Consider the following 14,448-nt stretch of genomic DNA (forward strand, 5'->3'; position numbering starts at 1 on the left):
TCGATTTCGGTTCGACACGGTTATCCGACAGCCATGAGACTTTAGAGGAGTTGATTGGAACACTCTGGGGAAGGGTTTTGTAAAAAAAAAAATCGTTTTTTAGCAAGGGCGGCGCCACGTGAGGGTGCGTTTTTTCTCCGTTTACGGTTAATAACACACAACAAAAAAACAACAACAACAGGCTTATTATTGAAACCACTAGGACCTACATAAAAACACTTTTAAAACTCATCGCAAGTAGATCTCTATAGCTTACTTCTTTTTTATCACAAGTGTTATGATGTATGTTTGACTTGACAAATTGTTGCGCATGAATGCTGGTGCGAAGCTATAATATTAAACGAGTGAAAGTGTGACGCGGTGCGCAAGAAAGTGACGTTTTAGTGTGAGTTCGTTGTTGCCGGGGAAGAAGCTTCAATTAGTCTTGTTCGTGTGAATTTAGGGTTAGGTTGTCCAGTCTTAGTATCGTTTGTTCAAGTCTTCCGATGTCTATTTCTTATACTGCCATAAATAGAAATAGTCAGCAATGTCATTCTGTCAAATCATTTGTAAGCGTTGATGTCGTCGTGTCTCAAGATACACTATTCCATGGCTAGACATAATGAAATGGTAGTGGTATCGGAATATAATATTGGATCAAGTAGTTCTAACCTCTCACTGCATAAATGTGGTACACATGTAGAACCCAGTTATAACAACAAGGTCTGTCTAATTTAGCGTCTGTACATCTGCTGTTTGTGTTATTCCTACTGGGTATAGACCGTCAACAACATAAAGATCGATATTAATTGACAAGTGTAATCTTTGTTTGAGTTTGCAGGCTCAGTTAAGCCATTTCTCTTTTATAACTTTGGGTTTTAATATCAGTAAAAATCTTAGGGTAATTGTTAACATAAAGTGTGCTCTGTAGAATACGATTTTGCTTATCTTTGATATGTCAATACTAGCAGAAAGGAAAAATGCAGGACCTTTGCCCGCGCGTGAGCTGATCTAGGACGTTTTTTAAGAGCGTGTTGTACAAATGCTCATATTTTTGGTGGAGTTTGTATGCATATATATTGGGGGTGGGATGGGGGATGGGGGGGGGGGGTTGAAATAAGCTAAATCATTAAATGTACAAAAAAATAAACACAGTTTCACACAACAAGAACGTCCCTATAAGTCAAGATGGTTAAATTTACCCGGGACGGGTCACGACGTTAAGGGGGGCCCACAACTGACTATAATCTATTTTTTATAGTTAAACATTTTATGTTCTTGCATTTTTGACTTGATGGTTGTTTTATAAAATAGTACTGTAGCTGCGGTTGGATTATCTTTTTTTCTGTAATGGGGGATAGGTGTACTACTTGAATCATCAGTCTCGCTGCATTAGGCACCTCCGCTGGTGGCCGTCCCAAGAGCCCCACGACGCCCATCAGCGTAAACCGGGGCGTGTCTGTGGTAGTGTTGACAAACTAGCGCCCCAATAACTAAGCTTGCTTATCTAGGTGGTAGTGTTCACCAACTAGTTTCAAACCACCTCCAAGATTTATTTCTTTTTTTTTTAAATAGTCAAATAAGGGTGTTCATAAGCTCCTTTCAATAGATATGAACTAAACACATTAAAAAGCAATTTTTTAAAAATACTTCCTAAAGAATGATACAGTATAAAAATAAAGTTTAGTAAAAATTAATAATATAAATAAAAAAAATAACATAAAAACATAACACGAGAAGCCATCATACATACAAAGCTTTTATGCTGTATATGTTTTTGACCGACTTGAGGTTAAGAAGTATTAAGGCAGACATAAAATAAAACTGAGATTTTCAAAACAGACTAATGTACTCCCACAAATGGCATTTTGTTGAAATTGTTTTTATTTAAAAAAAAAACCAAAGATGTTTTTTTAAAAAAAAATAAGATTAGGCCAAAAATGAATATCCTATGTTCGTAGTTTTTGTATATATATATATATATATATATATATATATATATATATATATATATATATATATATATGGATATATGTGGGAAAGTAGATTTGGAGACGTCGCATTCGTGCAAGTTTCTTTCTAGCTTTCAAGGTATAGTACACCTGCATTTCTTATGTCTACTACGCAATTCTAAATTGTAATATACTAACCAACTGAGTTAAACTCCGCATAAAATCCTTTGTACGTAAAGTATCCGGCTATTGTAGAAGTGATCAACAAGTTGCTTGTTGTCGATACAATCACAGCTGAGCCTCCCCTGACACAAACTTTTTTAGAATTTTTAGCATTCTTAGTAGCCCCGTCGTACACGGTGATACATTCTGTGCCACTGGACTCTGTTTCTACAAAATCTATGCTAAAAAAATATGTTTTATGAGATTAAATATAATGTTACTGTCTTTTATTTTTTTTTAACAATTTAATGTAGCGCAAGAGACTCGATGACCTACTTCAATATGAGACGAGTTTCAGCGCGTGTTGATAGAATCCATGAAATTTCCTCATTATTCAAATAACGTAGTGGGTATCCGGGACTTATCAACTTGCCTGTCACATTCAATGCACTCTGTCTGGCTGTTTTAGATATGATTATGTGATAATACAAAGTTAGTATTAAAATAATATGTAAGCTTCAATACCACACACATATCTTAGTTTAAAACATACTGTCTTTTTTATTTACAAATTCTGCATATTTTTAAGCTATTTATGAATGAAATATCAATTAACTAATTCAAGGGATCATCCATAAATGAAGTCACGCCTTTTTGGACGATTTTTACCTCCCCCCCCCCCTCCCCTCCGTCACACGTCGTCACAAAAACCCACGCCCCCCCCCCCTCTAAAATGACGTCACACCTCAGCCTACAACCCCTCTCAAAATTGCAGTTGAATTTTTTTTTAAAACATCGATATTTTTCTAAAATCTTGTCAGAACACAGTCAACATAGAGTATATTGATCAATTCTTATTACAATTTATTAAAACAGTTTTCTAATACGCGAAATAACGTCTAAAATTCCTTTTCTAACATTGCGTTTTTATAATGCAAAATTGTGGCGTCGTTCAATCTGAACCCCTTTCCCCCTAATCACACACCGTCACAAAATTACGGACCCCCTCCCCCTACGAGTGTGACGTCATTTATGGGCGACCCCCAAAACAAATGTAAAAATTGTGTAATTTTAATACAACAAATAAAAAAATAATTGTTCTATGTAAGAAAACATTATTTGATTTACAAAGACATTATAAAATAGAAACCTTTGTTCCCTAAAACTGTAATCGTTCACATCGTTTGAATCTACGTACAATACGTTGCAATTAAACCTGGCGGTGTTAATTAATCGTTATCGAATAGTTTAAAAATAGTCACCTCTGATCTCATAACTTCCAACTAAACCTGTGTATGTATTGGGGTTACTAGTGTTTAACATGACGAACATTGAGTTTCCCGTTGATGCCATTAATCCTGGTAGCACTGAAGAACAGAAATTCCCAAACATCGGTGAAAATTGTGTGGGTCCGTCAAATACTTGTACATAGCCATACTGACAGATAGGCGTTAGTTGAAATTCTGGAACTCTGTAATAAAACGAATGTATTACAATGGAACTCGCACTCGGAAATGATTATAGTCTTAGAAATACTAACATATAGGAATTACATATAGGAATTTAGTTACATCATGTCTATAAACATATGGTATTGTAACATATAAGTAACTTACTGAAGAATAATGTAACTATCTATATCAGCTAGTATAGTCCAGTTGTACAGCATGTTGTCAGTGCTACCTAGCGGATACTGAGGGCTTGTGAAATTACCTTGAGACTCGTTCAAATAGACATTGCTACCTGTGAATATCACATTTTTGTTATTAAGGACCAGGTTTATTTTAAGTAATTCTTTAAGGGGGCAGGCTACGAAAAAAAGACCTTTTTAATAACTAATCCTTATTTATTTATTTGTTTGTATCTATGTTAGGGTACTTAAAGAGAGGCAATTAATTGCTGGATTCAGGGACTCTTTTGATTGTATGGTTGCCAAGGTAACGGAGGCTAATTAAAATTAAAAAATACTTTTGTACAAGTCTGAAGGTTAACAAAAAGTATGTATATATATATATATATATATATATATATATATATATATATATATATATATATATATATATATATATATATATATATATATATATAATGATCATATAAGCAATGATATTTATTTTATTAACTCTAGCAGCTGTCTAACTAGCTAGTTTTTGTAACAGAATAAACCGGGAGTGATCTCCCCTAAACTTTCTCGAATATTCTAATATAACACTACAGGGAATGGCAACTCGGGATATAGACTTCTAGACATGATTTTTTAATCCATTTTAAATACTCACATTTCTTAAAATAGAATATAATCTCGTAGAAAAAAGAAATGCACACCAAGTGAACGCTAAATAAAAAAGCGCATAATAGTGCGCAATATTATTAGTACTTTATAAATTTACATGCGTTTTTTGAGAAATCGGAAATAGCGTAAATTAGTACTTCCTGTCAACGGAAATTACTCACAATTTGACAGAAGGTAGAGAATTAGCTCTTTTACTTACATATCAAATTTCATTTATCTATCTGAAATAGTACTCAAGTTATAGGCTTTTGAAAAATTCAAAGTAGAAAAAGTACCACTTCCGGTTATTGGAATTCGCTCAAAAGTTGATACGGATCTACGATTTTGATAAAATACTTATGCTATTGCATTCTTATCTTTCAACACCGAAAAAAAATTAAAGAACAAACTTGCTTTCTTTAGAAAAAAAAAACATTTGTCTTCAATGAGATATGTTGCATATTTTTGCTATTATAAAAGTTTTTTTTATATATTTCATAATTTACACTTTTTAATTATTTGTTCTAGGCTATGACTAAAAATATTTGAGGTAAACCCCGAACATTAACTTTCAAAGTATTTTAGCTCCCTTTAGTTTGTGGACGACAATACCGATTTTGACCAAACAACATGAGCCACAGCCCAGCAGACTGACCGTACAGCTATAGACTGATAGCTAGTTATCTAAAGTTATTGAATTTAACAATCTTTCAATTAAATGTAATAAGTAGTTAAGCTTCTAATTAAATTATTATTACAATATTTTTAAATATCTGTTTTATTTTCCACTATCAGTCATTCTTTAGAAATGAAGTTGACACTACAACTAAGACAAAAAATATATGCGTTAAACCCGTTCAGTAGCTTGTGATTTCTAAAAGATTATTAACTGCTCCTACTATTCGCCATGTGAAATCAGCCATCAGTGAAATAATAGTTCACTCACAATGGCTCTCTGATCAATGGAAAGCTGGCTAGTGTTTTATCTTGTTGTCACACCATTTAATTTGAATACGTTAATTTTAAAATTAAATTGTCTCTCTAATTAAAGGTGAGAAACTGATACCCATGTATTTTTAAAGTAAAATTTAGCTTGAAAATTTGAATGAATCGCTGCGTTAGAAGACTTTCAAAATTGAGTAAAAATATGAGCTAAAAACAAACCATCGCACGTTGTGACATAAACAGTGGCGTAGCGAGGTCGGGTGTCACCCGCTGCGGCACTATTGGTGTCACCCCCCAGAGTCGTAGCGACCCTTCTCGGGGATAAACTTTTAATTTTCGATTTTAATACCCCCCTTTTTTAATTTTAATACCCCCCTTTTCAAACTTTCGATTTGTAACCCCTCTCCCTCAAACTTTCAATTGGCACCTCTTAAAAGACTATTAAACACTCGAATAAATCACTTAATTAAGTGGAATTATCATTTTTCTCTATATACTTTGCTATTTTCTGTCTTGGTGTCACCACTCTAAATGGTGTCACTCGGTGCGGTTTACACCCCTCCCCCCCTCGACACGCCACTGGACATAGTAAAAGCTTGAAAACATTTCACATTGTAATGTTGCTAAATATATTTTCAGGCTATCATCCAACTGAGAGAATAGGTCTTTGTGCAAGAGTCTTTGGTAAAATTGTTGTGTCGTGTTAACATATTACTTTATTTTACGTATCGTATACCTACTTTTCGTATGGTAATGTAAAAAAGTAAAATATTATTAAACGCATACTGTGTGAATAAAACTCCCCATAAAATCCCGTAGACGTATTGAAATGGTCTGTTTCAAACGTGACGAATAGGTTGTTGGTCGTCGATACAATCACTGCCGATCCTTTCATTCCACAAACTTTTTTAAAACTTCGTACAGTCTGTATAGCTCCGTCGTATACTGTTATATAGTCTGTGTCACAAGACTGTGTTTCCACAAACGAAATGCTACAAGAAATAATAAGAATTATGTACAAGGTTTTGTACAATGTTAATTTGTTACCAAATTCTGTAAGGAAAGTAAAAGAATGACTAACTTTAGAATTAGCAGATTTTCAACACCAGTTAAAAGATTCCATGAAAATGTCTGATGATTCAAATATTGTAAAGGATATCCAGGACTTGCCAACTTGCCGGACATAAAAAATGTACAGTGTCTGTCTGTTTTAAATAGAAGAAAAAATACACTAAATAAAACTGCAACGTACTGAACATGTACGAAATGAAAAAGAATGAAAAGATATAGATATAGATATAGATATAGATACAGATACAGATACAGATACAGGTACAGGTTTAGGTACAGGTACAGGTACAGGTACAGGTACAGGTACAGGTACAGGTACAGGTGCAGATGCAGATGCAGATGCAGATGCAGATGCAGATGCAGATGCAGATACAGATACAGATACGGATACGGATACGGATACGGATACGGATACGGATACGGATACGGATACGGATACGGATACGGATACAGGTACAGGTACAGGTACAGGTACAGGTACAGGTACAGGTACAGGTACAGGTACAGGTACAGGTACAGGTACAGGTACAGGTACAGGTACAGGTACAGGTACAGGTACAGGTACAGGTACAGGTACAGGTACAGGTACAGGTACAGGTACAGGTACAGGTACAGGTACAGGTACAGGTACAGGTACAGGTACAGGTACAGGTACAGGTACAGGTACAGGTACAAGTACAGGTACAGGTACAGGTACAGGTACAGGTACAGGTACAGGTACAGGTACAGGTACAGGTACAGGTACAGGTACAGGTACAGGTACAGGTACAGATACAGATACAGATACAGATACAGATACAGGTACAGGTACAGATACAGATACAGATACAGATACAGATACAGATACAGATACAGATACAGATACAGATACAGATACAGATACAGATACAGATACAGATACAGATACAGATACAGATACAGATACAGATACAGATACAGATACAGATACAGATACAGATACAGATACAGATACAGATACAGATACAGATACAGATACAGATACAGATACAGATACAGATACAGATACAGATACAGATACAGATACAGATACAGATACAGATACAGATACAGATACAGATACAGATACAGATACAGATACAGATACAGATACAGATACAGATACAGATACAGATACAGATACAGATACAGATACAGATACAGATACAGATACAGATACAGATACAGATACAGATACAGATACAGATACAGATACAGATACAGATACAGATACAGATACAGATACAGATACAGATACAGATACAGATACAGATACAGATACAGATACAGATACAGATACAGATACAGATACAGATACAGATACAGATACAGATACAGATACAGATACAGATACAGATACAGATACAGATACAGATACAGATACAGATACAGATACAGATACAGATACAGATACAGATACAGATACAGATACAGATACAGATACAGATACAGATACAGATACAGATACAGATACAGATACAGATACAGATACAGATACAGATACAGATACAGATACAGATACAGATACAGATACAGATACAGATACAGATACAGATACAGATACAGATACAGATACAGATACAGATACAGATACAGATACAGATACAGATACAGATACAGATACAGATACAGATACAGATACAGATACAGATACAGATACAGATACAGATACAGATACAGATACAGATACAGATACAGATACAGATACAGATACAGATACAGATACAGATACAGATACAGATACAGATACAGATACAGATACAGATACAGATACAGATACAGATACAGATACAGATACAGATACAGATACAGATACAGATACAGATACAGATACAGATACAGATACAGATACAGATACAGATACAGATACAGATACAGATACAGATATAGATACAGTAGCGGATTAATGAGGGAAGGACTGAGATGGGATGCAACTTAGGGCCCCCAATTTTCAATGTCCAAATAAAAATATAAAAGTATCAGTTTAATAGTTAGATCACAATTTTTAATTTTTTTTTAAAATATCAAATATCAAAATATTCTTGATTGTCTTTAGATTGTGTTAAAGTTATAGCCAGCTTTTTTTTACCGAACGAAAGCGACAAAAATATGAGTTGTTCTCCTTGAAAAAAAATTTAAACGTCCCTTAATTTATTGTTAACGCCAGCTATCGTCGGTTTGTGCTCTGAAACTATTACATAAAGTGACGCTCCATAAAATATTATTCATTTTACTTCTAGCAAACAATTCGGTTGATCAACTAGTTTCAGGAAATATAACACTTAACAAATGTATCCTCGATTGATACTCCTCATGTACAAAAATTGTAAATGAATTTTCTTATATGTTTCGCCATTTAAGTCTAATATTTTTTATTTTCATTCAGCAATTTTAAACACGCCTACCAAACATGAGTAACACATACCATGAGTTACCAGTAAGGTGAAATAAATTTGTAATTCATTTGGTGAGCATTGTTTCCCGCGTTCTGTATTAACTATTCGGCGATTTTGTGATAACCGGAATTGATTCTTATTCTACTTTTAGTTTTTCAAAAGCCTATAACTTGAGTACTGTTTCAGATAGATAAACGAAATTTAACATATTAGTAAATAATTTAATTGTCTGCTTTCTTTAAAAATTGTGAGTAATTTCCGTTGCCGGAAGTAATAGTTTACGCTATTCTCGATTACTCAAAAAATGCAAATGAATTTTTAAAGTACTAAAAATATTCTGCACTTTTATACACATATTGTTTGCCATTCACTTTGTGCGAATTATTTTTTTCTTCAAGATTCTTTTCTGTTTTAGAAAGTTTAAGTAAATAAAATTGATTAAAACATCTTGTCTATATTCCGAGTTGCCATCCACTTGTGTTATATAAGAATATTCGAGAAAATTTAGAGGGGATCACTGCCGGCTTATTATCATACTAAATACGCGGACTAGTTGTGTGAAGTATTTTATTTATAATACTAAATGTTAGCAGTATTGTATACTGGCCGTAAACTTCTATTTTATGACACCCGTGTATTTATATTATAACCTACACGTAATGGTGTCTTCAAATATGTAACCTATTGCTGGCTGACATTTGTTATACGGCCAGAGTTTCTTCCAGGCATCTCATCGGGGGGACAAAGCCCCCCCCCCCCGAAAATTTTTTACCGCCCCTCCGAACAAAATGAAATTTATATAATTTATATAGAAAATATATACTTTTAACAGTGTCCGCCCCCCCCCCCCCCCCCGAAGAAAGTTTACCCCCCCCCGAAGATTTCAAGTGCCCCCCCCCCCCCGGGAAAAAAGTCTGGAAGATACGGATTTGCCGTATATAGATTTGTGGTTATGAATTTGAAATAGGACTTGTCCTCATAGTACTGGTTTTAGTAGGCCTGCTTCCACTTGGTGTGATATAAATCAGGATCTGACAGCAAGAGCGTCATTGTTTGAGTTGTCTCTCAGGGTCAGCCTGTAGAAACACTACCCCTCAGTGGGTGACACCACACCACATCCACACTGAGACAGTGTTACACATGTTTGTATTTCACGAATGATTAGATGTCAGCGTCGCTACACTAATTGATTTTTTTTTAAGTCAATGGAATATGGCGCTAGTAATAAAATATCCTCTAAATATTGTGACCTACTTAGGCCTTGTATTTTTATAGTTTAGTTTTTGGTTTATGTAACCGACCTTGGGAGAGTGGTACAATCACTAGTACTTTTCCGTCACGTCATGTGATGAAATTTTAATTGGTTATTTCGAATTTTAGTAAAATCCCAACCAATGGTCTTACGACTTTTGAGTGACCTCCCATGGTTTTGATTCTGTTTAAAAACCCCTGAACAAAAGCTCAGTGGAGGCCTTTTCTGACATCTCGAGAGTGTGTGCCATGTGTGTGACGCCATTTTGTATTACATAGTTTGTAGCGGCATTTCCCCCCTATTATGGGTGTTTCTAGTGCCATTCAGTGTTTCCAATATTTTATTTAAGTTGTATTTATTCTGCAATGCCGCACCTATGATATTTGTAATATAGTCTAGTGATTTATTTCATCAACTGTGAGTTGGCTGTAAGTTGGCTTGTGGATTATTATTTACTCTTAGTTTTTATAATATTTTGTATAGACCAAGTGTCATTTTTATTTCTGTACACTTATTACACTGTTGTTGACAGTTTCTCCTTGTTGTGAGTCACATGAGTTCAGCGTGCTTATACCCCTAGATCTTATTATCGAGCCCGCTTTGAAATTTGTTATGTTCTTACATACTTTAGTAGACCTCTGTCATTTACCGTATCAAAACGAACCCGGGGCGTTCGCTAGATCTGTGGCGGTCAGAAAAGCAATCGTAATAATATCTATGATTGTTCCATTTAGGGCAGTTTCAGATATTATGTTTTCTTTTTTTCACTAGAAGACACAAGAACTTCTCTGCATCAAATATAGTACCGTAATTATTTACCCCGTATCTCATAATTTCCGAAAAAGCCTTTATATGTATTGGGACCATGCTGTTTGAGCACGATGAACATAGAGTTTCCTGTTGAGACCATTAACCCTGGTGGTACTGACGAGCAGAAATTTCCAAACATCGGTGAAAATGTTGTGGGTCCGTCGTATATTCTTAAGTAACCATACTGGGAATCTTCTCCTATGTCTGAAATACTGGAAAAATGATAAGGTGTCGTAATTTGAATATGCTATCATTGTGCTGGAACTTACAATTGCAAATAATTTTATTCTGAAATATTTAACAAATACTAAAATACGAGGTTTTAATTTATTAAAAAAAAACAACTTAAAACAACAACTTACTCAAGGAGAATATAACTGTCAGCATTGCCCTGTATAGTCCAGGTGTATCTCATGTTGTGCAGGTTGCCAAACGGATATCCAGGGCTAGAGATGTTACCTTGAGGATCGTTCAGTGTGATGTGGTTGTCTATGGTTGTAATATTTAAATTATGTCAGTTTTAACATTCGAATCATGTTAAAGAATGTTATCTTTAAATGTAATTCAAATAGATAATGTTACATACAGTTGCATGTGTAAGAACTCAGAAAAGTGTGTTCATCTTTAAACGTTTAAACAATTTTAACACTAAAGTTCGAGTTAAAAGATACTTCCCATTTCTGGTTAAGCCTATAGCCAAAGTGAAGAAGATATATTGAAACTCAGAAACATGAGAACAAAAAAATAGAATTAGTTAATTTGTTTTGTTAAGCACTATTACTAAGCTTTTCGATAATGATAATTTAACGCAACTAAGTAGAAGCACAGTTTGTAAGAGCGGGGGTGAAAATGCAAAGTTTTTAAATTTAAAAAAAAGAAGCAAACATACTTTTGACTCGATCCAACAGCTGAATGCAAAAACATATCGATTGCATTTTTTTCATTTGAATTGATAACTTTTTAAGAAAACTACACATCAGTTCCAACAAATGGATGGAGAATAAAACAAATTACAATGAAAGATGTAAAATTACAAAGTGATTTAAGTGGATGTTGTTTCAAGCACAAATCAAGCTATGCTAGTTTTTTATTTTGTTTTCTTTTTGACAAATAATGTTATAAAGCAAACAATTCATGATTCGCTGTAAATTGTTTCAGACAAACCAAACAGGTCGATTTTTTAGGACGCCAAAGAGTTCAAACGTATTGCAGCATGATCATAAATGCATCCAACAATGAAAAAAGGAAAAAGCTCTTAACTTTAAGGAAGACATTGTAGTTCTCTCAAAAATCCAACAGCAGATGGTAGAGAAGACTTGGTATCATTCAAAGTCGGTCTAGAAAGCAATAGCCAAAAGACAAAGGACGTGGAGAAAATTTTTATTGATATTCATGCCCATTGGATGCCCTCTTCATTGCAGGAGGTAAATGAATTGTGTGGCCTTTGAGGTATTTTATGTGAGCAAGATGGACATCGACACAGTAGTAAAGATATAGATAGGCAAAACATGATAATATGTGTTCATCAAGAGCTGCACTTTAAACCTGAATGCGAAAAACAATTGAAAGCAAAATTTTGCTTACTATATTGAACATAATTAAAACATAATAGACGATACAGGCATTGACAAACAACTTCGTAGAAACACAGAAGGAAATATGGTTTTTGATCGGACTCATTTTAACTAAAGCATATAAAAAGGTGCATTAGACATGCTATATTACCACACCTCTTATCACATCGCCGTTAAACTTCGGTAAGTTGTTGAGAATATTCCTGGGGATGTTTCTGCGAAAAAAAATATTTGAAATTCGCAAAGGTGGCGCCCCGGCAGGGCGCGATTTGTTTTTTTTTCTGTATACGCTATTTAAAAATAAAAGTCGATTTTTATTTGACACCGTTCATCCGATCGCCATCAAACTTTGGTGAGTTCATTAAAACACTTTGTGGAAGGGTTATGTAAGAAATTAATTTTTAATTTCACAAAGGCGGCGCCATGGGAGGGTGCGATTTTTCTTTATACACAGTAAACAAAAATAATAAAAGTGAGTTGCCGTGTCACTGTTCATCCGATAGGCTTGAAACTTTGGGGAGTTTATTATAAAACTCTAGGTAAGGGTTCAGTAAAAAATTATTTTTAATTTGGCAAGGGCAGCGCCACGGGAGGGTGCGATTTTTCTCTATTTACGGTATATCAAAATAAAAGTCGATTTCGGTTCGACACGGTTATCCGACAGCCATGAGACTTTAGAGGAGTTGATTGGAACACTCTGGGGAAGGGTTTTGTAAAAAAAAAAATCGTTTTTTAGCAAGGGCGGCGCCACGTGAGGGTGCGTTTTTTCTCCGTTTACGGTTAATAACACACAACAAAAAAACAACAACAACAGGCTTATTATTGAAACCACTAGGACCTACATAAAAACACTTTTAAAACTCATCGCAAGTAGATCTCTATAGCTTACTTCTTTTTTATCACAAGTGTTATGATGTATGTTTGACTTGACAAATTGTTGCGCATGAATGCTGGTGCGAAGCTATAATATTAAACGAGTGAAAGTGTGACGCGGTGCGCAAGAAAGTGACGTTTTAGTGTGAGTTCGTTGTTGCCGGGGAAGAAGCTTCAATTAGTCTTGTTCGTGTGAATTTAGGGTTAGGTTGTCCAGTCTTAGTATCGTTTGTTCAAGTCTTCCGATGTCTATTTCTTATACTGCCATAAATAGAAATAGTCAGCAATGTCATTCTGTCAAATCATTTGTAAGCGTTGATGTCGTCGTGTCTCAAGATACACTATTCCATGGCTAGACATAATGAAATGGTAGTGGTATCGGAATATAATATTGGATCAAGTAGTTCTAACCTCTCACTGCATAAATGTGGTACACATGTAGAACCCAGTTATAACAACAAGGTCTGTCTAATTTAGCGTCTGTACATCTGCTGTTTGTGTTATTCCTACTGGGTATAGACCGTCAACAACATAAAGATCGATATTAATTGACAAGTGTAATCTTTGTTTGAGTTTGCAGGCTCAGTTAAGCCATTTCTCTTTTATAACTTTGGGTTTTAATATCAGTAAAAATCTTAGGGTAATTGTTAACATAAAGTGTGCTCTGTAGAATACGATTTTGCTTATCTTTGATATGTCAATACTAGCAGAAAGGAAAAATGCAGGACCTTTGCCCGCGCGTGAGCTGATCTAGGACGTTTTTTAAGAGCGTGTTGTACAAATGCTCATATTTTTGGTGGAGTTTGTATGCATATATATTGGGGGTGGGATGGGGGATGGGGGGGGGGGGTTGAAATAAGCTAAATCATTAAATGTACAAAAAAATAAACACAGTTTCACACAACAAGAACGTCCCTATAAGTCAAGATGGTTAAATTTACCCGGGACGGGTCACGACGTTAAGGGGGGCCCACAACTGACTATAATCTATTTTTTATAGTTAAACATTTTATGTTCTTGCATTTTTGACTTGATGGTTGTTTTATAAAATAGTACTGTAGCTGCGGTTGGATTATCTTTTTTTCTGTAATGGGGGATAGGTGTACTACTTGAATCATCAGTCTCGCTGCATTAGGCACCTCCGCTGGTGGCCGTCCCAAGAGCC

The sequence above is a fragment of the Physella acuta genome, unplaced genomic scaffold, assembly GCF_028476545.2.
Source record: "Physella acuta isolate Inbredline_101_S28 unplaced genomic scaffold, ASM2847654v3 ptg000412l, whole genome shotgun sequence".
NCBI lineage: Eukaryota > Metazoa > Mollusca > Gastropoda > Physidae > Physella > Physella acuta.